The sequence below is a fragment of the Myxine glutinosa genome, chromosome 1 (assembly GCF_964187855.1).
Source record: "Myxine glutinosa chromosome 1, kmMyxGlut1.1, whole genome shotgun sequence".
NCBI classification, from domain to species: Eukaryota; Metazoa; Chordata; class Myxini; order Myxiniformes; family Myxinidae; genus Myxine; species Myxine glutinosa.
The window spans coordinates 125514220-125538106 of record NC_136261.1 but is presented as its reverse complement, the minus strand read 5'-3'; the positions used below and the strand labels follow the sequence as shown (position 1 = coordinate 125538106).

At 43.2% G+C, this 23887-nt stretch overlaps 1 protein-coding gene and 1 non-coding gene across 2 annotated transcripts in view; both read right to left on the bottom strand.

Moving 5' to 3' along the window:
- The window catches only part of LOC137428074 (protein mono-ADP-ribosyltransferase PARP12), a 1016466-nt gene that overhangs the window by 63051 nt on the left and 929528 nt on the right, over positions 1-23887 (bottom strand). The gene's annotated exons all lie outside the window — the stretch shown is intronic.
- Positions 13123-13217, bottom strand: TRNAD-GUC (transfer RNA aspartic acid (anticodon GUC)). The gene is given in 2 exon segments: positions 13123-13169; positions 13180-13217. It is a non-coding gene; the product is annotated as a tRNA-Asp (tRNA).

Below are 23887 nucleotides of genomic sequence, written 5' to 3'. Positions count from 1 at the left end.
GCCCGGATGGCTGCCGTGGCGGCCACATTGAAAATCGCAGCGCGCCCATTTTAGAAAGGAACCTTCCTCTACTCAACCCAAACACACACTGCAAAAATGGATTTAATCGGACAAGCCGTTCTGCTCGAAATTGACGGAAACCAATTTCAAGATGGCTGCCGTGGCGGCCATATTGAAAATCGCAGCTCGCCCATTTTTGAAAGGCACTTTCCTCTACTCAACCCCAACACACACTGCAAAAATGGATTTTATCGGACAAGCCGTTCTGCTCGAAATTCATGGAAACCAATTGCAAGATGGCTGCCGTGGCGACCATATTGAAAATCGCAGCGCGCCCATTTTCGAAGGGAACCTTCCTCTACTCAACCCCAACACACACTGCAAAAATGGATTTAATCGGACAAGCCGTTCTGTTTGAAATTGACGGAAACCAAAAGTTGACGAACGGACGCCCGGACGCCCAGACGACGCCCGTGACGACAATACCCCTTAGCCCAATTTGGGCTGAGGGGTGAAAAGCAGTAAGAAGTGAAACTCATTGTGATCTCTCACTTAAACCTCAAAGAGCTATCAGCATCCATTGAAGCGGAACTCGGGTAGTGTATTATTTCTTCGGGGAATCCAAGAAGACAGAGAGTGATGTTTTAACTGAACTGCATTTTTACCCTGCGCTCGCAAAGCGAAATGCAGGGTTAAGCATTCGGGTCTGTCGGTAAGTTGTCCGTACAGACGTGCGTGTCTGCATTTTAAAAATTCATTTTCTCGGCAACCGTTGGTCCGATTGACATGAAATTTTCACCATAGGAGGGACCCCTCCTGCAGAATATTTTAGTGAATATTATGACGTCACAGGTCACGTGGTACGGGCGCCATCTTGGAAAAACTAAAAAAATTGCACCTGTACATCTCAAAAACCGCTGCACAGAAATAATTGAGACAGGTCTCATTGCAAAGAACTCTCCATGCGGAATAACATATGTGAATGATGACGTCATAGGTGCCGCCGTTATGACGTCATAATTCGACAAGTAAAAACCTTTATCCGATCAGGATGAAATTTCTTGAGCATCTTCTCGATATAAATCGATGCAGAAATAAAATTATAATGACGTCGTAGGTCACATGGTTCGGACGCCATATTGTTTTGAGTGAAAAACCACTAGAATCCAATTTTCTCCTAAACGACTGAACAGATCGAGGCCAAACTTTGCAGGCAGAATCGCATACCCATGACGAAGAAAAAAGTCAGCCAGAATGACGTCATGCGTCACATGGTTTTGGAGTTATGACGTTTTTAAGCATAAACTTTTGAAACCAAGCTCCTCCCTCATTTGTGATCCTATCGAGGGGAAACTTCACAGATGTGTTCAGCATATCAGTCTACTAAAATCACCTTTTGGAATTTGCGATAGGTCACGTGGTTTGGCAGATATAAATAATTAAACGAAAATATTTTTAAAAATTCATAACTCTTGAACCGCTTTATTGATCGACGTGAAACTTTATATTTTATTAGAGGTAATGAAGTGTAACATGTATGCAAAATTTCAAGATGATTGGATGTACGGTCTGGAAGCTAGAAGTTGTTTTTGCGTGAAGAAGAAGAGGTCTTCTAGAGTGGGCATGGAATTAATATTATATAAACACTGCACATGACGAACAGGCAAAGTACGGAGTGACCTCGCGGGTCATTTTGACCTCAAATAAAATTCTGATTTCAGATTTGTCAATCGCTGAGGTATATTAACACACGACCAAAACAGATTTGGCGAAATTCCGAAAATGTTTGACAAAAATATAACATTTGTGTCTGCATTTCAGTAAAGTAAAGTGTGTGCCGTGTCAGCATTTTAAAAATTGAAACGTGGCTCATTGTAAATAACTCCATATGGGGAATAGGTGTTGTTAACGATGACGTCATTTGTGCCATAATTATGACGTCATAATTCGACAGGGACAACGCTTAGTCTGATCAGTTTGAAATGTATTGAGCGTGATCTATGCAACAATTATATTAGAGAATATAAATTTATGATGTCATCGCTCACGTGGTCCAGCAGCCATATTGGATCAAAGAAAAAAAAATGTTCAAAAACAGAAGATTTGGCTCGCAACAAGTTGACTGCGCAGGGTAAGTATTCTATGAATACCATCTAGTTGGCCATGTAAACAGATTGCTTTGCATTTATGTGGCACGTGGGAGGAGCTGCCTTGTTATTTCCTCTGCACAGTGCACCCTTTCACTCCATATGAGGATGGTGCAGAGGTAGCAACCTTGGCTTTTCAGATGTCTAGCCTGGGTTCTATTTAATGAATGTACTCTCCCCCACATCGATGATATTAAATCTAGAAACACAATATACAGGCTGTTCTAAAAAGACCTGGACAACTTTGGTTGTTAATATATTTAGTACCACAAATGATACAACGAAACCCTTTGTTTTATGAGATACAGAAATTCATAAAGTTTTCTTCACTTTGAGGTCTGGTGGTTTTCTGTTGAAGAAAATGGCGACTCCATAGGGGAGAGCTCAGTGTGTCAAATGGTTCATAGACACGAGATTCGCCACGCAAGTTCAGTCTAATTTCCGTACAAGGTATGGAAGAAATTCGCCATCGTAGAGTAGTATCAGAGAGTGGTACAGAGGTTTAAGGAGCAGAAACAGAAAAGTACCGGTCGACCAAGCACAAGTGCAGCAGTGGTTGAACGAGTGCGTGAATCATTTCAACAAAGTCCCAGAAAATCAATCCAACGCGCATCCAGAGAGTTGTGACTACCAACCACCACTTTACACAGGATCCTGCATAAAAGACTGAAGTTTTATGGGTATAAGGTGCAGATTCTCCAGGAAATCAAACCAAATGACAGACCCAAGCACAAGGCGTTTGCCTGGGAAATGCTCAGTCACATAGAGGATAACGAAGATTACCTGAAACAGGTCATATTCACAGACAAAGTTAGCTTTCATGAATTGGGGAAGGTCAACCAGCACAATGTGAGGATCTGGGCCTCTGAAACCCCCCACGACCACCTTGATGTCCTGCTCACATTGAAGTGTATTGATGGTGTGCACAAAACTGAGTTTCTGTATCATATAAACCAAACGATATCATTGTATCATTTGTGGTTCTAAATATATTAATAACCAAAGTTGTCTGGGTCTTTTTGGAACACCCTGTACTTGCAATGAGGTGTCTTTCTATGAAGTGTAAGCAATTGTCACCAAAACGTTGTGCAAGTTCCAAATTCCTGCCCTAATATGTGCACAGGTACCACACACATCATCAGCACAGCTATATATCCTTAATTATGCAATTCATCAAGAATTGAGCTAAATTCGATGAGCTAAATTCATCAGTGAATGTCATTTCAATTTGTATTCGTGAATGAGAATACTTCCACTTTCCTTATACAAACTGCATTGTAGCATTAATTATTGAGCCTTTATGTTAACTACAGAAATGTTGATATATTTGCTTCCCCAATATTTGAACCCCTGGCTCGAAATGCTGACAATCCAGGTTAATATCCCATATGTCAAATGTTTGTCCACTGTCATCCTCATAATTAATGTAATGGAACACTGGTGTCAACTAATATTTTTGTCCTAAAAGTTATTTATGTACATGTTCCTCCATGGCCTTAAATCAACATAGAAACATGACAAACATTTACCAGCAGGTAAAGTTGAGATGATCCTACATGGTGTCTGGCCGCATCTTTTTCAAAATTCCCATCCCTTGTGATTTTCTTGAACAAAAGATTGTGCCACTTAAGCCATTTTCTTTCCACTAGGAGAAAAAAACAAAACAAAGCCTTTACTGCATGTCAAATGTTAACATATTAAAGTCATGAAGTCGGGTATCTCCAGGGGAAATCTATACACCAAGCATCTCCAGGAGGAATCTATACACCAATTACCCTGGGTTCTATTCTAGCTTGGGTTAGCGCACTGTCCACTTGGTGGCACTTGGCGTGGTTCACCTTTGCACAGGCCAAAGGCATAAATCTCAGTCTGCAAAGACAAGAGTGCCACACATACTCCATTCTAGTTTGGAGGTGATGTGTCGGCATAATTTATGTGCATGACGACAGTGTCATGTCACATCTCGGGTCAGTGTGCTTCCTTCGTTTAATATATACGAGTATGTGTCTATATATATATATATATATATATATATATATATATATATATATATATATATATACGTATATATATATATATATATATATATATATATATATATATATATATATATATATACAGTATATATGTATGTATATATATATATATATATATATATATATATATATATATATATATATATATATATATATTGTCATGTGTCTCCCCTGTAGTGAACACCGCAAGGTGACGGATGGCTGACCGAGCTTTAACTCCGAGTCATATACTCAACTATGGCAGTTGTGACACGCACGGGTGGGTAGTGGAGGGCAACGAGGTCCTTACCTGTACGGCTGGACGTGACGAGGGTAATTTGATTCCCACCAACAAATAAACGGACAAGACAAGGAATTGAAAGTCAACAAAGAATGGGTTTAATCTATCTATAATTCCAGTAATCTCTGTCTGTACGTTTGTACGTTTGTACGTTTGTACGTTTGTCTGTTTGTCTGTGACCGCTGTTTCTCGACAACTACCGGTCCGATATACTTGAAACTTGCCAGGTATATTGCTGGGGACCCGAGGATGTGCCTTTTCAAGGTTTGAAATTAATCGGACAAGTACTTACCGAGCTATGGCGATTTAGCCGTTCGCCGTTCGCTTTGCCGTTGCGAATGGACCAAACCATTCATGTAAATAGAGGGGGGGGGTTCTGTGGTCGTTCGCTTTGGCTTTGCGAATGGACCAAACCATTCATGTAAATAGAGGGGGGGGGGGGGGTTCTGTGGTCGTTCGCTTTGGCTTTGCGAATGGACCAAACCATTCATGTAAATAGAGGGGGGGGGGTTCTGTGGTCGTTGCGAATGGACCAAACCATTCATGTTTTTTTTTTTTTTTTTTTTGGCAAGGAACGGGCACCCACGTACGGGCACGTCCTAGCTTATATATAGTACGGGCATGCCCTAGTAAAAATAAAAGCCTGGATAACAGAACTGTACGGTAAAACTAATTCCTAAATTGAGGCGCCCCCACATGGACTCATACACAACACAAGGGGATAATAAAATAACGAAAGGAACAAAATGTAGCATGGTGTGTTTGCCTGATACTCAGCTCCGGCGTCCTTGATCGTCCGGGGTTGTCACAGGTCCTGCATTCCTGCACAGGAACACACACATTGGCGTGACGTCGTTCACCGCCAGCCGCTGACACAAGGCGAACAAGCCAGGCTCTCCCTCATCCTTCCCGCTCGGCTGCACCGAGCCCCGATATTCCTCTTAGGCGCACATGGCACCAAGCACAGCTGTCACAAAGCCAGCACCAAGGAGAGACAAGAGAAGGATGCATCCGCCCTTCCCGCAGCCGAAACAGGAAGAGCAAAAATGCGACCTGGACAAGAGAGCAAATAATAAGCTGTGACAGCCTGGCACAAACCCAGGATCAGAGAGAAGTAATGCGAAATGTACTGTTTGTAATGAATGTCGGAACCAAGAGAAATAATACAGACTGCTTTCGACCAAGAGCCAGGACCAAGAAAGATAATGCAAATGTGTCCACATTCCACGAACACCAGGAACCGAGCAAGGGAAAATGGCGATGATCTGCCTTCTTGTCCCTGGCGCTAGAATGTTCTTTCTGACGTCACACGTGCTCCAATCATGCCGTGCCATCACATCACTCTATGGCCATCTTGACCAATTGTTCCTCTCGGGGCAGGGCCTCATGGCCTTTCTCCATGCCCCTTGAGATGATTCGGCTGGGTGGCGTTAGTGGTAGAATGTCCAGATCCGGTCGGCGATTATGTGGTTTATTTTAGGTGCTGATCGCATGGCTGTGGTGCGTGTGTCGTAAGGAACGAAGGGAGAAATACAGAGGCAACTACACACAGGGAATGTTACTTTTATACCCTAACTAATTAGCATAGCTCCACCCCTAACATGGAGACAAATACACACTTACACAACATCCGGGCCCACTTAGTTACAGGAAAGGTTTTTTCTTCTTTGTGACAGACGGAGCACACTACCCTATGCAATCCTACCTGGCCTAAGGTATTCCATTGCTACCCCCACAAACCTAAGGTATTCCATTGCTACCCCCACAAACATAACACAGCCCCCCCCCCCCCCACCCCTGAACCATAGCTCCTGCAAGGTTCACTATGCAGGCGTTACCGTTCCAGCCTAAACACTTACCGACTCACACTTAATTAGCCTATTAAATAAATTAGGAGGGGCTGTGGGAAACGAGCCACAGCTAACTTACCTGTTCTCCTTAATGTTCGACACCCCTTAAACAACAATTCAAACATTTACAACTCTTGGAATCCTCTGCCAATTCCTGGGGTTGGTAGAAAAATGGTCCACACACAAAATCTCTACCTTAACCACAAAACCTTAATTAAATTCAAATGCAAAACGTTTGTAACCCTGGATCCTTCTAAAGACCACGTCCCCTGGTGAATGCCACAATACCCTACGTTACCTGCGGAGCAAACCCAATTTACCCGAATTTCAGCGGGCCCTGTCCTGGTGATGCAGGTGAGTGACATGGCTCTGTGAATTCTCCCCCCATTCACTCATATAAATCCCAATAATCAGTCACACACATTTCAATTATCAAAAACACGCATTCCAACCTCCCTGCATGGCTTAGATGTCATTACACACATGTGATCCTCAATTAGGCAGCGGGGAAGTACTGTACAAGCAAGATGGTGGGGGTGCTTCAGGCTGTGGTGCATGCAGTTCCAAAAGCAAGTCCCCGACTTGCGACTTCTTCACCCCCCCTCCCGCTTAATTGTCGACCCTGTGACAGCCAAGCAGCTCCTTAGCTGTTGTCCCACCAGGAAGGTCTCTTCACCAGGCTCCTTCGGCCTCAGGCTCTCATAGCCTCAGGGTCGCCAGGGGTCTCCATACCTCAAGGCACCCAACCAGACCCCCCGCCGATGGGTTTCCAATTTCCAGACACCACTGTCTGCCAGGGGCAAATTACCTCAGGGGGGGCCACAGTCACTGCTCCTCCAGAGCTTGATCCATTCCTGTGGACACACACACCTTCCCCACCCACAAAATCCAAAATGACATTTCCTCCCCCGCTGCCATTCAATTCTCAACCACATATTACAATAAAGAGATAATGCCATGGCCTGCATACATGTGAAATCCCCATTCATATTTCACTCTTCAACCACATTTCAATTTCCATTCTCACGACCACACCAAAACACAAAACATTCACACATAAACTAACGCCACCCACAAGACACTTTGTGGTACACACGTTGATCCCCTCACAGACAATGTTATCACTCTCACCTGCCCCCATTCCATATTACTCATGTCACAATTTATGAGCAAAGGCTGAACCCTGGGGCAGTGAAAACAAGGCCTCACCTTACCTTATGTGCAGGCAGTCACAGGTTGGTCGAGTCCAAGAGAGTCATCCACCCTGCCGAATTCCAAATTAACCCATGGGGCCAATCAATTTCCCCAAATTTCCTTTTTCCAGCTGTACTGGCAAGCATGTGGATCCGCCTCCTCCGGTGACCTTAATTACACTAATATCCTTGGCTACGATAGCTCTACCCCTCTACCGTGTGAGGGCTATTGGGTAAGTTGAGCAGCCGAACCCCCAACATGGGCCACGAGTGTCCATAAGGGTGCGACCCACCATCCATCCTTTGCCCCTCCTCCCCCCCCACCCCCCGTAAGGACCACTGCTCCACTAGATCAATCTGGCCAATGTGGTGAGCACTTGCTGCCAACTCCGCCATTCCCAAGGCCTCGGACCGGGTGGGGAGGGGGGCACGGTCGCAGTGCGTGGCATCCACATCACGTCCACTGCACCTCTCACATCCCCTAGTCTGACCACATGCAACTTCCAGTGCCCACCCACATATGACCACGCCCTATATCTAGTCAACAGTCGTGTTCCACCAGGAGACTCAATCCCAGAAGACATGGTTGCACACCTCGGCCACCCATGCCACCTCCAGACTGCCCAACTCCATCTCTACAACCCCGCGTCCCAATATTGGCACCGTCCTCCCCGTAGCCAGTTGAAGGCTGTGTCCTGCTATTCTATCAATTTTGTCCCAGCCTCCAACATTTTGGTCTAGCACACTTGGATCAATAATGGTGTCACTGGCCCAGTGTCTGCCATGGCTTCACAAAATTCACCCTTAAATTTTGCATCTAACCCTCAAATTACACGTTCCAATTTTTCCACCATTCACTATTTCCACCTAAGAAGGGCGCTTCTCCATACACTTGCCAGCCGAGCATGGCCCCGTATGCTCGGCTCATTCCAATTTCCCAATCAATCAAACCCATAGCTCTCTTCCCAAGCTGAGAGTCCACAAATCACAACAGATCATCTGTGGAAGATCATGCTCACACCATCACATTCCACAGATGGCCTAATGGTTGTCCGGTGGGCTATAATAATCATTCCTGTCCATGCAGGTCGACCCGCATCCATAGACCAGCATAGCATGGCAGGTCACCACATGCTGGCTGTCCCAGAGTCTCAGGGAGAGGCTTCCAGGGCACATGCCCGGATGGTCATCACATCAGGCCCTTGTTGGCCGTCCATGGTGCCACCACCAAAGCGCGACCTGCAACTAGTGGTCCTCATGATACACCTGTGAGAATACCAGGTGCCTGTGAGAAACCACCTCGGACCCCCGGAGGTCTTGAACCCCACCACGGTCCGGCGACCCTGTCGGCACGAGGCACTTGCTCGGACGGCGTCCCGATGGACCAGGGACGCCACACTCCATCGGACTCCCCGTGGTCATACCACGACACTTATGGTTGGACCCCATGTCCAAATACTGCCAGCACAGCCTGCCAGCTGCCTGACACAAACCAATTTTGAGGGGGGCAAATTTTCCCCAAGGCTGACTCCAATGACCTCTGCTGGTCTGAATTCCACAGCCCGGGGACCAATTCCCTCCAAGGCTGTGCCAAATTACACTCCCCCTTAAATTTCAATTTGAAAAATTTGGCCTCGCGTGCCCAACCGCAGCTGCAGGTTACAACCCCTTCTTTGGGTCTTTTTTTTTTTTTTTTTTTAATACTGAATCGAAGCTCGTGAAAGAGCTAACATTTACTTCACAAACAAATCAACCAGACAAACAAAATATATAAAAAGAGGGAGCGGAAAACAAGATGGGGAGAGAGGGGGAAGCACACAAACACAACATTTGAGGGCAGGGAGATGTGTGGAAGGGAGAGGGCTTGGGGGGAGGAGGCGTGGGAAGGGGGGGGGGGGGGCGAGGGAGAAGTATAAAGCACAAGGACACCAAGGACTTCCAGGACAGAAGTTGGTATTTCAAAAAAGTGGAATTGGGGTGAAATTAGCGGGGGTAGAAAAGATCAAGGTTTTGGATGGGCGAAGATAAGAGATGGTGGTGAACAGCTGTTTTAAAGACTTGGAGGGTGGAGTGGGATTGAAGAGAGTGAGGGAGTTTGTTCCAGAGGCGGGAGAAAAGAGGAATGAAGGAGTGAAGGTGAGCAGAGAGTCTTGATTTTGGCAGTTTGACCATAAGAGGGTTGCAGGCAGATCTTGTGTGACCTGTAGGAATATTTGCGGGACAGAGCCCAGAGAGAGCTGGCGGGGCAAGGCCAGAGAGGAGTCGGTAGAAGACGGAAGACCACCAACCTGCCTGCGGTGAGTGAGTGAGAGGCCCTTGGAGTTAGCTTCATCGCGGGAGATTCCAATGATTCTGAATGCTTTGGTTTCAACAGCGTGAAGACGAGCTAGGTGTGAGGCAGGAGCACCAGCCCAGAGGGGAGAGCAGTATTCCATTGAGCTGCGGATGAAAGCCTTGTATGTGGTGAGGAGCTCAGGTGTGCCAAGGAAGGACTTTGCACGACGGAGGATGCCCAGTCGGCGACTGGCTTTGGAGGCCAGATTTGAAATGTGGTTTTCCCAGGAAAGATCATGGCAGATAGTGAGACCCAAAAGCTTGAGTGACAGAACTTCTTGGAGAGGATTATTCAGAAAGTGGATGGGAGGGTTGTCCAGTCGGTCTTTTCGGAGAGACATCGTAAGAGTGTGAGATTTGTCAGGATTGAAAGACATGTTCCTCTTGTTTGCCCAGTCTGTGATTTTGTCCAGGTCTGCAGAGAGTGAGGAGGCTGCAGACTGCCGATCTGAGGGATGAAGAATGGAGCGACAGAGAGTAGAGTCACCAGCAAAGAGATACAGAGGATTTTCAAGAGAGTCAGAGAGATCATTGATGAAGACCAGAAAAAGCACAGGGCCCAGAACACTGCCTTGTGGAACTCCAGCCTGAACAGGAAGAGGAGATGAGAGAAACCCATTCAGGACCACACGTTGACTACGACTAGAGAGGAAGTCCGCCAGCCATGCGTGGAGATTTCCATGGATACCAAAAGAGGAGAGTTTGGTGAGCAGAGCGGGGTGCCAGACCGTATCGAAGGCACGTGATTTGTCAAGGGAGACTGCTCTAATTTCCTGTTTGGCATTGAGGACCTCCATCCATTGTTGAGAAAGCAGAAGCAGCATGTCCAGAGTAGAGTGTCCAGGTCTGAAACCAAATTGATGATTAGAGATCAAGCCATTGGAGAAGAGGAAAGATTTCATATCTGAAGCAATGATGGATTCCATGACTTTGCTGATAATTGGGAGAAGGCTGATTGGTCTGTAGTTGCTGGGATCTGTTTTTGCACCTTTTTGTGCAAAGCGGTGATGTTGGCTGATTTCCAAGCAGATGGCAAATGACCTTGAGCAAAAGAGAGGGTGAAGAGAACAGAGAGAGGGTGTGAAAGAGTGGCAGAGCAGGATTTTAGGACCCGTGGGCTGACGCCGTCTGGTCCAGTTGCAGAATCAGAGTCGAGGGTTGACAGAAACTTGACAGAACACCGATGGGATGAATTGGAACACCGACTGCGAGCCTGGCCTAATCGCCCAACATCAGTGCCCGAACTCACCCAATGCTGTTGTGGCTGAATGGAAGTAAATCCCCACAGCAATGTTCTAACATCTTGTGGAAAGCCTTCCCAGAAGAGTGGAGGCTCTTATAGCAGCAAAGGAGGGACCAACTCCATATTAATACCCATGATTTTGGAATGAGATGTTCGACGAGCACATACGGGTGTGATGTTCGGGTGTCCATATACTCATGGCCATGTAGTGTATGTTATAAGGTGGAGAACAATGAAAATTTGGTACAATGGACGAACGGACCCATTTGGTTTGAAAAAACATTTACATTATTTATGTTGACAAATACACTTTTTCCATTGGAAATTGTACTTTGAAAAAGCATTTACTATTAAAGAGAACGGGGCGGGCGGGGAAAAAAGAGGGGAGGGGGAGGGATCGAAAAGGGAGGGATTGAAGGGGGAGTGAGGTCAGGAGAGTTGAGGCAGGGAGGATTGAGGCGAGTGGAGAGAGGAGGAGTTAGGTGGGGCAGAGGACTCGTTTGGGGGAGAGGAGTCGAGTGATGAGGGTGTAAAAGAGAGCAAAGGGGAGGGGGTGGAGTTGAAGTGAGGGGGAGAAAGGTGTGTGTGTGTGTGTGTGTGTGTGTGTGTGTGTGTGTGTGTGTGTGTGTGTGTGTGTGTGTGTGTGTGTGAAGATCGTACAAACAATATTAATTTGTTTAAATGGATTCAAACTTTTGAGCACCAGCGGCGATTGGGGAAGGGGCGGGGTGTGGGGGAGGGGGGAGGGGGGGGGGTATGTGTGAAGCGATTTAACTGTGAAGCTGATGCCAGAGGCCATTGTAAACGTTTACGCTAAAAGAAGGGAAAACGATTGTACCTACTTTAGTCATTAAGGTAGTGTTACGTGGTCCTCCCGGTAACTACCTGGTCTTGGTGACCCCCGGACCGTGGGAGGGACCCCGCCAGAAAGATATATGATTTATACGCTTTCGTAACGCAATCAATATGAAAGACACAACAATTCAAGTCAATAAGAAACCCCCACACCAAGGATCCGGATTAATGGATAATATATTCCCAATCAATCAACCACACTCAACAATCAATCAACAATATTACTTAGATGGCCAACTCATATATTTCCCCCCTTTCCCCACTCACGACCCCTCAATAGTCACTGTCCCTCACAATGTCTCTGGGCCCCTCCAGACCAGGGTGAAGGTTGACGTCTCCACACACGGGCGGTTGAACGGACCCCTGGCTGACGTGCTCCAACGTGCACGTCGCGTACCAGGAACAGCTGCTGCAGCGCACACCTCCTTGCAAAGCAAAGCGGGCAAAGCAAAGCGCGGCTCGCAAAGCGCGCGAGGCCCAAGGTGCGACCCGTACGCGTCCTTGTAGACGTTGAGGCGAACTGTGCCGGACGCTTGGTTCCGTGCACGAACCCACGGCAACTTGACGCGTAACCGGTAATTACCCCGCGCAGGTAACTAACTACGCCAGGCTGAACAGTTTGTTTTGTATCCCAATGATAGGCCGGATCTGGATTCGGACGTGAACCAAAATCTACTCGGCTTGTTCTTGTCACCCAACCGACTCATCCACCAAGTTTAGTCATAACTCGTCCATAACATTTTAAAAAATATCATGTTATATATCGCTTTTCACGCGATCTCTCAATGGTGAAGAATCACTTAAACATTAAATAATTCTCGAATCCGAATCCATATTCAGATCTTCACCAAAATCGAATCTATTTGTCCATGTCAGACATTCAACATCTCCAACAAGTTTAGTCCAAATCCGTCCACAACCGTTTGAGATATCCTGCTATGTATCGTTTTTGGCCCTATCTCCAAACGTGAAGAATCACTTTAAAAATTCTAGTAGCCGGATCCGAATCCAGATCTTCACCAAAATCAAATCAATTCGTCCTTGTCGCAAACGCCACATCTCTGCCAATCTTCTTCCGAATCCGTCGACAACTTTTGGAGATGTCTTGTTCACAGACAAACAAACAAATAGACAGGGGTGAAAACATAATCTCCATCCAATTTTGGTGGTGGAGGTGAAAGTAATGTCAGAAGTGGGATTCGAACCCACACCTCCATGAGGAGAACCAGAACACCCACCCATGACAGTCTGGCACCTTAGACCACTCGGCCATCCTGACACATACACCATACCCTACAAATAAGTTACTGACACACTTCGGAGGGTGCGGTACTGTGGCAAAATGACCAATGTCAGAGCTCTTCCAACCATAATTTGGGTAAGGTTGGTTTATGGAAGCCGAAAATCTCAACATCGATATGCTCTGTTTATTCGGATGCCTCAAACAACCATCCTGGTAGGTACTGTATCTCGGAGCATGCCAACCTTTGGCTATCCTGTTTACATTCAGCTTGTGGATGATTTATATCCCATGGACCCCTTGAAAAGAACAGCCCATTGCATGGCAGTACCCTGACAAAGTTCCCCTTTTTGGAGACGAGATGGAATATGTACAATTAATTGTAAAGAGACATGGATATTAATTTAGAATTAGATTATATGTTATTATAATGGAGCAAAAGTATATGGTTATGTTTGTATACTTGTGACTAAAAACGTCGTCTTCTTCTTCTTCAAATATATATAACACTGAATAACAGTCTGTGAAGCCGTGGGGCGGTGAAGCAGTGTGACTATAATTATATCGATTAATGATGTATTGTTGGAACGTCGGTTGCAATCTGTCCTTTAATCATGTACGTCTATTAATTACATACTGTTGGAATGTACCTTTTGACCATTTAGATTGTTGAGACCCCTTTTACCTTTAAAAACCCTTTAAGTTTCCCAAGACCCTGAAGACCCAAAAGACCCCGAAAACCCACAATACATCCACATATGTGTAGTGTGGATGCAGACCTTCAGACGCATGTATATATATATATATATATATATATATATATATATATATATATATATATATATACATATATATATATAAATATATATACAGTCGGTCGTGGCCAAACATATTGGCACCCTTGCACTTTTTTCAAATAATGCACCATTTCTTCCAGAAAATTGTTTAAATTAATAAATCTTTTGGTATGCACAGATGTATTTCTTTGGTGTGCAGTGGAACAAAACAAAAAAAAGCAAAAAATTACTAACTCTTAGCTTATTCCGCACAGAAATCCTAAAATGGCCCGGACAATGTTATTGGCACCTTTTAAAAGTTGCTAGAATTAATTATATTTTAAGCAGGTGATTCTCCTTTACTTTGGAATTGAACTCACCTGTGGTGAGTTGTAGGTTCCTGCAATATTAAAAATCACACATTCAACCAGTTTGAAGAGAGAAAAGGAGTCATTCTGCTGTTTTGTGTCATTGTGTGTACCGCAATGAGCATGGAGAAAAGAAAGAAAACCAGATAATTGTCTGAGGAGGTCAGCACAAGATTGTAGCCAAGCATGGACAATCTCAAGGCTACAAGTCCATCTCCAGAGAAGTTGATGTTCCTGTGTTCACCATATGCAATGTTATCAGCAAGTTTAAGGCCCATGGCACGTTAGCCAACCTCCCTGGATGTGGCCGCAAGAGAAAACTTGATTGAAGATTACATTGAAGGATTGTTCAATGGTGGAGAAAGCACCTCGATCAACTGCCAAACAGATTCAAGCTGACGTTCAGACACAAGGTACGCCAGTTTCAACTCGCACCATCCATCACCAACTCAATAAAAGGGGGTTCTATGGTAGGAGGCCCAGGAGGACCCCACTGCTGAGAAAGCCAGACTAGAGTTTTCCAACACACACTTGAACAAGCCAAACTCCTTCAGGGTGAATGTCCTGTGGACAGATGAGACCAAGTTAGAGCTTTTTGGTAAAGCACATCATCTCTAGTTTTACAGATAAGAAAATAAAGCCTTCAAAGAAAAGAACACCTCCCCTACAGTCAAACATGGAGGAGGTTCAGTGATGTTTTGGGGTTGCTGTGCTGCCTCTGGCACGAGGTACCTTGAATGTGTGCATGGCATCATGAAATCAGGAGAATACCAAGGCATTTTGCAGCACAATGTTCAACCCAGTCAGAAAGGTGGGTCTCCGTCAAAGGGAATGGGTCTTGCAGCAGGACAATGACCGCAAACACACTTCAAAAAGTACCCAGGAATGGATCAAGACAAAACGTTGGACGGTTAAGAAGTGGCCAGCAATAAGTCCAGATCGAAATCCCATTGAACACCTTTGGGGAGATCTGAAAACAGCACTTGGGAGAAGGCACCCTTCAAATCTGGGAGAACTGGAGGAGTTTGCACAAGAAGAGTGGGCCAACCTGCCAGTAGAGAGGTGTAGGAAGCTGTAGGGGAAGTGGTGGGTGAGACTCAAGACGCCAATGGTCGGAAACAGGTTTTACAAAAGGTCTGGTTTATTAACTGGTTATTCACTTCATTCCATTACCAAATAATACCGTTTAACTCAATGGACCAGGTTAACTCTATTCGCATGGTCCTTCTCGTTCGGCCGATGTTCCTCCGCCATTCCCGTCGGGCAGAGGTTCTGATGATGGGTGCTCGTTCGCTCCGTCGGGCCGGGGTTATCGTGGCAAGTGCTCCTTTGGCTCAAAGTCCCTTCTGTTTATATCGGCACACTTCAGTTAATCCTCTGTCCGCTGAAATCGTAATCCCTTCTCCGCTGACGTTACTGGTCGCCTCCCTGGCACCAGCTAGCTCCCCTCCTGCTGCGAGTTCCATTTACCAAACAATAGGGGGGTGCTCCAGCCTGGGGCTGTGACCAGGTGTTTCAAGAGATTACCATGTTCGTGCACATTCTTGGCATTCATTTACGAAATCGTCTATCTGCTTCGTTACCAGTCTTAATCAATGAGTTACCAGTGCCAATCAATAAGTTACACTGAGTTACACTTCCACAATTCCCTCATCTTTTTGTTTTTGTTTATATTAACCATTAATCTAAACATCAATATAAGTAAACAATCAATCACTACAAGTAAACATCAATACAAGTATAAGTAAATAATCAATCACTGCAAGTAAACATCATTACAAGTATAAGTAAATAATCATAACTTTGGTAATCAAAAAGATTGAAATCAAAGATTTTGGAATCAAAAAGATCCTGGGTAATCAAAAAGAAAAAGAACAGGGATCCCTTCTTGGGAAAACCACATTTCCAAGCTGGCCTCCAAAGCCAGTCGCCGACTGGGCATCCTCCGTCGTGCGAAGTCCTTCCTCGGCACACCTGAGCTCCTCACCACATACAAGGCTTTCATCCGCAGCTCAATGGAATACTGTTCTCCCCTATGGGCTGGTGCTCCTGCCTCACACCTGGCTCGGCTTCACGCTGTTGAATCCAAAGCTTTCAAAATCATTGGAATCTCCCGCGATGAAGCTATCTCTGAGGGCTTTTCACTCACTCACCGCAGGCAGGTAGGTGGTCTTTCTGTCTTCTACCGACTCCTCTCCGGCCTTGCTCCCCCAGCTCTCTCTGTGCTCTGTCCCCCAAATATTCCTACAGGTCGCACAAGATCTGCCAGCAACCCTCTGATGGTTAAACTGCCGAAATCTCGGCTCTCTGCTCACCTTCACTCTTTCATTCCTCTTTTCTCCCGCCTGTGGAACAAACTCCCACACTCCCTTCAATCCCTCTCCTCCCTCCAGGTCTTTAAAACAGCTGTTCACCACCATCTCTTATCTTCCCCCATCCATAACCTTGATCTTTTCTACCCCCACTAATTCACCCCAGATCCACCTTGTTTGAAATTCCAACTTATTTCCTGGAAATCCTGGCAGTGTCCATATGTTTATACCTCTCCCACCCCCCCCCCCCTTCACATGCCTCCCCCCCTTCACATGCCTCCCCCCCAAAGCCCTCTCCCTCCCACAGATCTCTCGATGTCTCCATGTCTCTCGGTCCCTGCTCTCAAATGTTGTGTTTGTGTCCTTCCCCCTCTCTCCCCATCTTGTCTACCGCTCCCGATGTTATTTGTTTTATGTGTCTGTTTGTCTTTCTGTGTGATTAATGTTCGCTCTCTCACGAGCCTCGATCTTGTATACAAAAAAAAAAAAAAAAAAAAAAAAAAAAAAAAAATCAAATTCCCTTAGGCATACACCGTCATCCTGCAAGAATCACAAAACATTTCGTTGGTCATGGCTCCTTTCATATTGTTCAATCTATTGCATTTGCATCACAAATATCTTTTCAAAACAACACTTCACCATCACCAAGATACAACAATTTCACTTCATTTTCAAGTTTTGTAAAGCATCTGCACCATCTGGCAAAAACGTTTGCCTCCACACAAATGTTGACTTTGTTTGAAAGGAAGGGCTGATCACTTGTGTTTGAATTCAGGTATGAAACATTTTCTTCTGTCTTTATGAACACCTGCACTACTTCGTGTAGGATTTCGCTGTTGTGGTAACGGTGCGGAGTCATAGACTGACCCTGCTCTCCATGTAGCATTCTTGCCACTCTTGCTGTGAACCATAATGATTCCTTGAACAAGGCCTTCGCCCAGTTGTAGTCGACTTGCCTCCTCCCTCATTATGAGTGGGCAGCAAGTGTTGGTGTAATGTTGATTGGCCAGCAAGATGTGGAACAGGGATGCCGGATGCATCCACAATGATGTTGGGACCATGGTGTTCAGGTCATTCATGGTCCTTACCAGGAGCAACCAGCAGAATCGTGTACAGCTGTTGTGACAAGGGCACAGCCGTTTTTTTGCAGCTCCATGCTGGTTCCCCCGACGTTGGTGAAGTAATAACATATGTCCCCGCATTTCACAGAGGTTGCAGGTAAAATGTCGTTGTCCTGCAACTTCTGATGTGATGAATGTTCGAAGCCTTCAAACAAGAGTAAGTGATCGCCTTTCTTTCATATGTTGCAGTGTGATCCAGGCAAATGGTCACATAAATTTCCTTGGTGAAGGTAAGCATTCATCTCCAAGTTACACGGGAGAATGTCTTCATCATTCTTTGAGAAAGAGGGTGTATGCCACGATTAACTTCATTTTTTAGCCACAAATTTTCTTTCTCGAACTTCTTCCCAATTCCGTTAGCACTCCCTTCAAAAAGTGATCTCGTCTTATCCTTATGCTCAGTCACATCTGAATCTGCTTTCCACACACACTGAATCAGATAGGGTACATCTTACCATGAAATCAGCATAATCATGTATATCTTCCGACAGTTTCACATTCAACAATTTGTTGTTTTTCCTTAACACAAAAAGTTATATTCATTTATATGCGTCACACAAATAATATTCAATCAGGTATGTATTTTATTACTAAACTAAGAATAGCATCCACAATTGCTTTCAGGTTAATATAGTTCAAAAATTAACTCATGCAGGTATTTTAGCACTACTCTAAGAAAATAAATTGTATATGATTACAATCACAAACGGGAATACCTAATTCCCAACAACAATTTTTCCCAAACCAACAAATTAAGCATAATGTATTATTACCATAATTCCTCTCCGCTTTTTCTTTTCCCTCTTTTTTTTTTTTTTTCCTAACAGTGTGTCACTCGTGGTGATATGAGTTCACTGATATTGTAATTGACACAACTCATAACATTGTCGTTATGCCATTATCTTAATTCTACTGTATTCATTTGCAACATCACTTGATTTAATCTTTTAATCTCAGTATTTATGTCGCCATAAAAGTCTTCCTTTTCTGGTTCCACATTTCTTTCCTCATTTGTCACTTCATGCGTTATCATCGTGTTGTTGGTTACCTTATTCAAACACACCGTCACTAAGGCTTTCAAGCAAGCCACCACTAAAACAATTGCCAATATAACTACTAAACCAACAAACAAGTCTGCTACTCCTTGTATATATTCATACCTATGACATAATTATATGTTGATGACATTCAACATTATATACCAAACTAACAAGCTTCCTAAAAGGTAAATAAAGAAAATCCCTTAATATGTAACATAAATCAGATTATTTGTCTTACCCTGATCCCCCTATCTCCCGGGGTTGAACTCAATCCCCTGATCATGAGTGTAGTTGTGATACATTTTTCACTCATGTTGTATTAATATCAGCAGGTAATTGTATGTCATGTAGGCAAATAAATGTCACTATCCCAAGTAGGAATATCACATGTTGAAAATGTAATGTTTATCAATGCAAGGGGTGTTAAAATGTAATTCAAATGACTGTAAATCACGACTATCATTTATCTGCCACTGAATGTTCTGCTGGGCTGCTAGGTGCAGCCTCATTTTCTATGGGATCGTCCACCTTAGCCCCATGTGCTTGTTTGCAATGAGGGGCATGAATCCAACTTTCTATTTTGGGTCCATATTCGTTTCTATTCTTATCAATCTCCTATGGTTTATCAATTCGTTCCAAGATACCGCAACCAAAGGTTTTAACCAAAGCTCTACCAAACTATTTCCAATGTGAACAAAAAAATGCCAGTGAAACAATGATTCGAGGAATTAACTTCAAGGGGTCAATAAATTTATTCTATAACCAGATCTAATTTTCCCATCCAATAGTTTGCCTTGCCACATGTCATATTATAACACTTTAATAAACCTTCGAAAAATGTTTCCCATCTCAACAAATTTCCTTTTTTTTACAAATAGCCATGTGTAACTTACGTATTTAACTACAATTTCCTATCAATTTGTTTGGCCTAACTGGCCGCAAAAGTGGCTTCCAGCATGCAGTACCGTTTTTTTTTATCTACCAAGGAAGTGTTCGTCCACACAAGACCTCTACCAAAATGTTGTTTGTAAAAACAAATCTGGGATTTCTGATTACATGGATGCACACTCTCAGGACATTTTCAGGCTGCTGTTAACAATCCACTACGATAAATTAATTCCTTTACCCACAATCAAATAATTAGTACAAATTGAGGATATTATCCCTATCACATTCTTTTATAGATTCATTATGTTGGATCTAATTTTTTTTCAATAATTTTCCACTGCTGTAAGGAAGAACAATAGCTCTCATAAGTCTTAGTAATATCGTACTTAATTTGCCCAGCATCGAATAATTTATTTACTATCCTTTCTCATCTGTTAAGCAGTGACTTTGTTTGAACTCCAGAACTGAAAACCCACAATAGTTCAAACCAGCAAAATTTTCTTTACTATTTTCCCATATCATCTATGCCTAAAACACATCCATACATACAGCACAATTTATATGCTGATAAAATTCAAGTTTATATATATAAAAATCCATGAGCAGAGTACTCTGGGAAGTCAGTGTAAGACCTCTCCAAAATTTGGCTAATTTTGTACTCCCACATTTTTATGAAGCTCATATCCATAAATAGCTTTGATTCTCATATAAATTCGATCACAATGGAATCCCAAGATTGCTCCCAATTTTTACTATTAATGAATAGCTGCTCATAACTCAGCAAATCAAAGCTTTATTCTCCATCTCCCTTGACAAAAGTGATAATTTTCATAATCAAATTATATTTCTATTTTTTTATTTATTTATTTTATTTTACGAATTCTCTCGATATGCGATCCCATCCCCATGGAACTATCTATTTTCCAGACAAGGCACACTGTCGGTGTCAACAATCTTGTAAGATTGATACACAAAAACACTAACATTGACACACAAAATACCCACACACACGTGCATTATGCGTATTTGTTTGCGTTGGAACCCTTATTTACAGATCCGGATGGGTGTCAACTTTATTTCAATTTCTCAAAATTTGTCCTTCAATTTTATAAGCGCTAATACACAAATGGACCAAAAAGTTTATTCTTAGAAAACCCCTATGACGTCACATTGACATTACCCTTTCAGTTCCCACAATAATTTATCCAAATTTGACTACCCACCCATTTGTATGTCAGTCGACCACTGACCTATCAATCGTGTGGAACAATAGTCCGAAATTCCCACCTGATCATGATGTGACTCTTGTCACTTGGTTTGCCAAAAAAATTGCAAAGCAATTGTTCCAAACTTTGTAAATTTAAAATTTTGTGCCCAACATAAAAGATCCAATTTCGGCATTTGATCAATTAATTATCAATTTGCTTACAAGCAAAAGAAAAATGAATAATTCTTGCTCCGAAAACTTTTCAGACCCAAGAATCATCGACAGTTATTCATGTTTGTCCAGTAATCTAATTTGTTGAGGCCAATCGTCATTTGGGATTTGTCGCAATGAAGGCCTAATCATTGTCTGAGGTATCGGTCAGCAATGGTACCCTTGATCTTGGTTTACCCTATTAACTTGTCTTCCTTTTGGTATATGGACATCCTCTTTTCCAATGTCCCATCCGTCCACACTTGAAACACCGGTTTCTGTCGTTGCCTGGTCTGTGCACCTGTGCACTTGTATTGCTGGGCTGCATCTCTACATCCCTGAGTTGCCACTGCAATCTCGTTATCTCCTGAAACACGAAAAAATTCTCTACCGTCCTTTTTGGGGAGACAACTGGAAATCAGATGGGACAACTGTCACTTTCATTCCTAATTTCGAGGGCAGTTGTGCATTTGTCTCCTCCACTGTATCCTGTATCCTTTTTATTTTAAGTTCTAGATCCGTTATCCGTTCTTGCTGTTCCCGTTGTCTGGATTCACCATCCCAAAGATGGAATGCAAGCCAGTCTACCGTTAGATTCTGTCTCTTTCTGGCTTTCAATCTTTGTTCTAATCTTTCCAATCGACTTCGCTCAAATGTACCATCTCTTGGAAACTCATCATGTCCCTTTGTCCACAAATACCAATTCTCGACCTGCCTTATAGCTTCGGCACCATAACGGTCGTACATATGATGTGTACAAGTACCTTTTTGTGGAATCTCTGGTTGTCCTTGTGTATTCTTGCAGGCTCCATTTCCCATTCTGCCTTTTATCAAAGTAGCGTTGGATGTGTTGTAGTTTGTTCCTCTAAAGCTTCACTCGTACCTCCAGGAAGGATCTCTCCACCTGTTCAAACGGTGATTTCCAGAGAATCTCTCTCACCTGTGGCTTTTGCACAATCCAATCTCACAGATCAGTATTTGCAGATGAGCCAGAGGGTCAGTATGAAATGGGTGAATCCTCAGGTGTCCGCTCTGTTGAAGGGGAAATCATACAATGGTAACCGCACATATATATCTGTATATAAACTCACCACCTTGCTCAATTTTCCAAGGTTGTCTTCACATTGATAATATCTCACAAAGATATTAAAGCTTCTTTCTTGAGACCGCATTTTCATCAATCAAACGATCAATATATTCAATTTAATTTATTCAATTCAATTTATCCAGTTAAATTTATTCAATTAAATTCAATCAATTAGATTCAATCAATCAACAATTCAGTCAATTATTCAATTTCAATTAATTCATCAATATTCATCAATAAATCAAATTAATCATTTTGAATGACTCCTTGCATAAGCCCTTTCCCCAATGGTCAGGACAGGTCCATCCATTGACTGAGATCGAATCTCATCGGTCGTCACCTCTGGTTCATACCTCATGTCAATTGATGAATCACCGTCCTGTCCTAGGGTCATATCTGACATATTTCCCCATTTTGCCTGGTCTCCACAAATTTTCTTTGCAACCACTAAAGGCAACTCATCCTTCATTCGTGAGACAGCCAAAATGGATGGCAGATATTAAAGTTCATTGGGAAAAATATCTCATCATTTTTCTTTTAATAGTACCCAAAATCTCTTGGCAATATAAATTTCGTAAAACTCCTGAAATAAGACTGTAAAATTCCTTCAATCATGCTAAATTTTGAAACTCCATCGCTTGTAACACCCAATTTATCCCATAGGGCTTGAAAGTTCTTTCCCAAGTTCATGCAATCATTCTGCATTTGAACCCTATGATATCATTCATAATAATCATCATGATTTTATAGTCATGGTCCTATCATAATCATCTATTTAAAACGAACATTTCCTTTATCACCACAGCTATGTGGTATAATCAACAATAGAATAAAACTGTACATAGCAACAGGCTACCTCATGGCCACTTAGTATACCTATTGACAATAAGTCATAACAATATTGAATAATCATTGAACAATTCAAAAAAATCGCTTCCACTGCTCCAGCCGCAGTATTCGTCATTTTGTCTGCTCATCCGCGTGACCAAAACGAAATAAAGGGAGCTCAACCATGACACAGCGCTTTTAATGGCGCATGCCATAGGAACTCAACGCAATTTCGACTCGGCCAGCAAACGAGCAAATTTGCAGGATGTTAACTGGAATTAGTCATGAAAATATATCCAAAATACACAAAAAATACACACCCACAAAAATAAACAACAAAACCCAAACAAACCCAAGGTCGACCCTCTTACACAGTAAATTACATCATTTCAGCATCGTATTGATTGCTGAAATATTCCAGGGTTTATACACACCTTAAAAGAGGTATGCGTGGTGTTGCCCCCTCCCACGTTTATTCCAGGGTTTATACACACCTTAAAAGAGGTATGCGTGGTGTTGCCCCCTCCCACTTTTAATTCCTCATTAAATTCCTCATTAAATTACTCATTAAATTACTCATTAAATTACTTATTAAATTACTCATTAAGTTACTCATTAAATTACTCATTAACTTAACTTACATAGTTTCAGCATTGTATTGATTGCTGAAATATTCCAGGGTTTATACACACCTTAAAAGAGGTATGCGTGGTGTTGCCCCCTCCCACGTTTATTCCAGGGTTTATACACACCTTAAAAGAGGTATGCGTGGTGTTGCCCCCTCCCACTTTTAATTACTCATTACATCGTTTCCATTAAAAACATCGCTTCTACTGCTCCAGCCGCAGCATTCGTCACTTTGTCTGCTCATC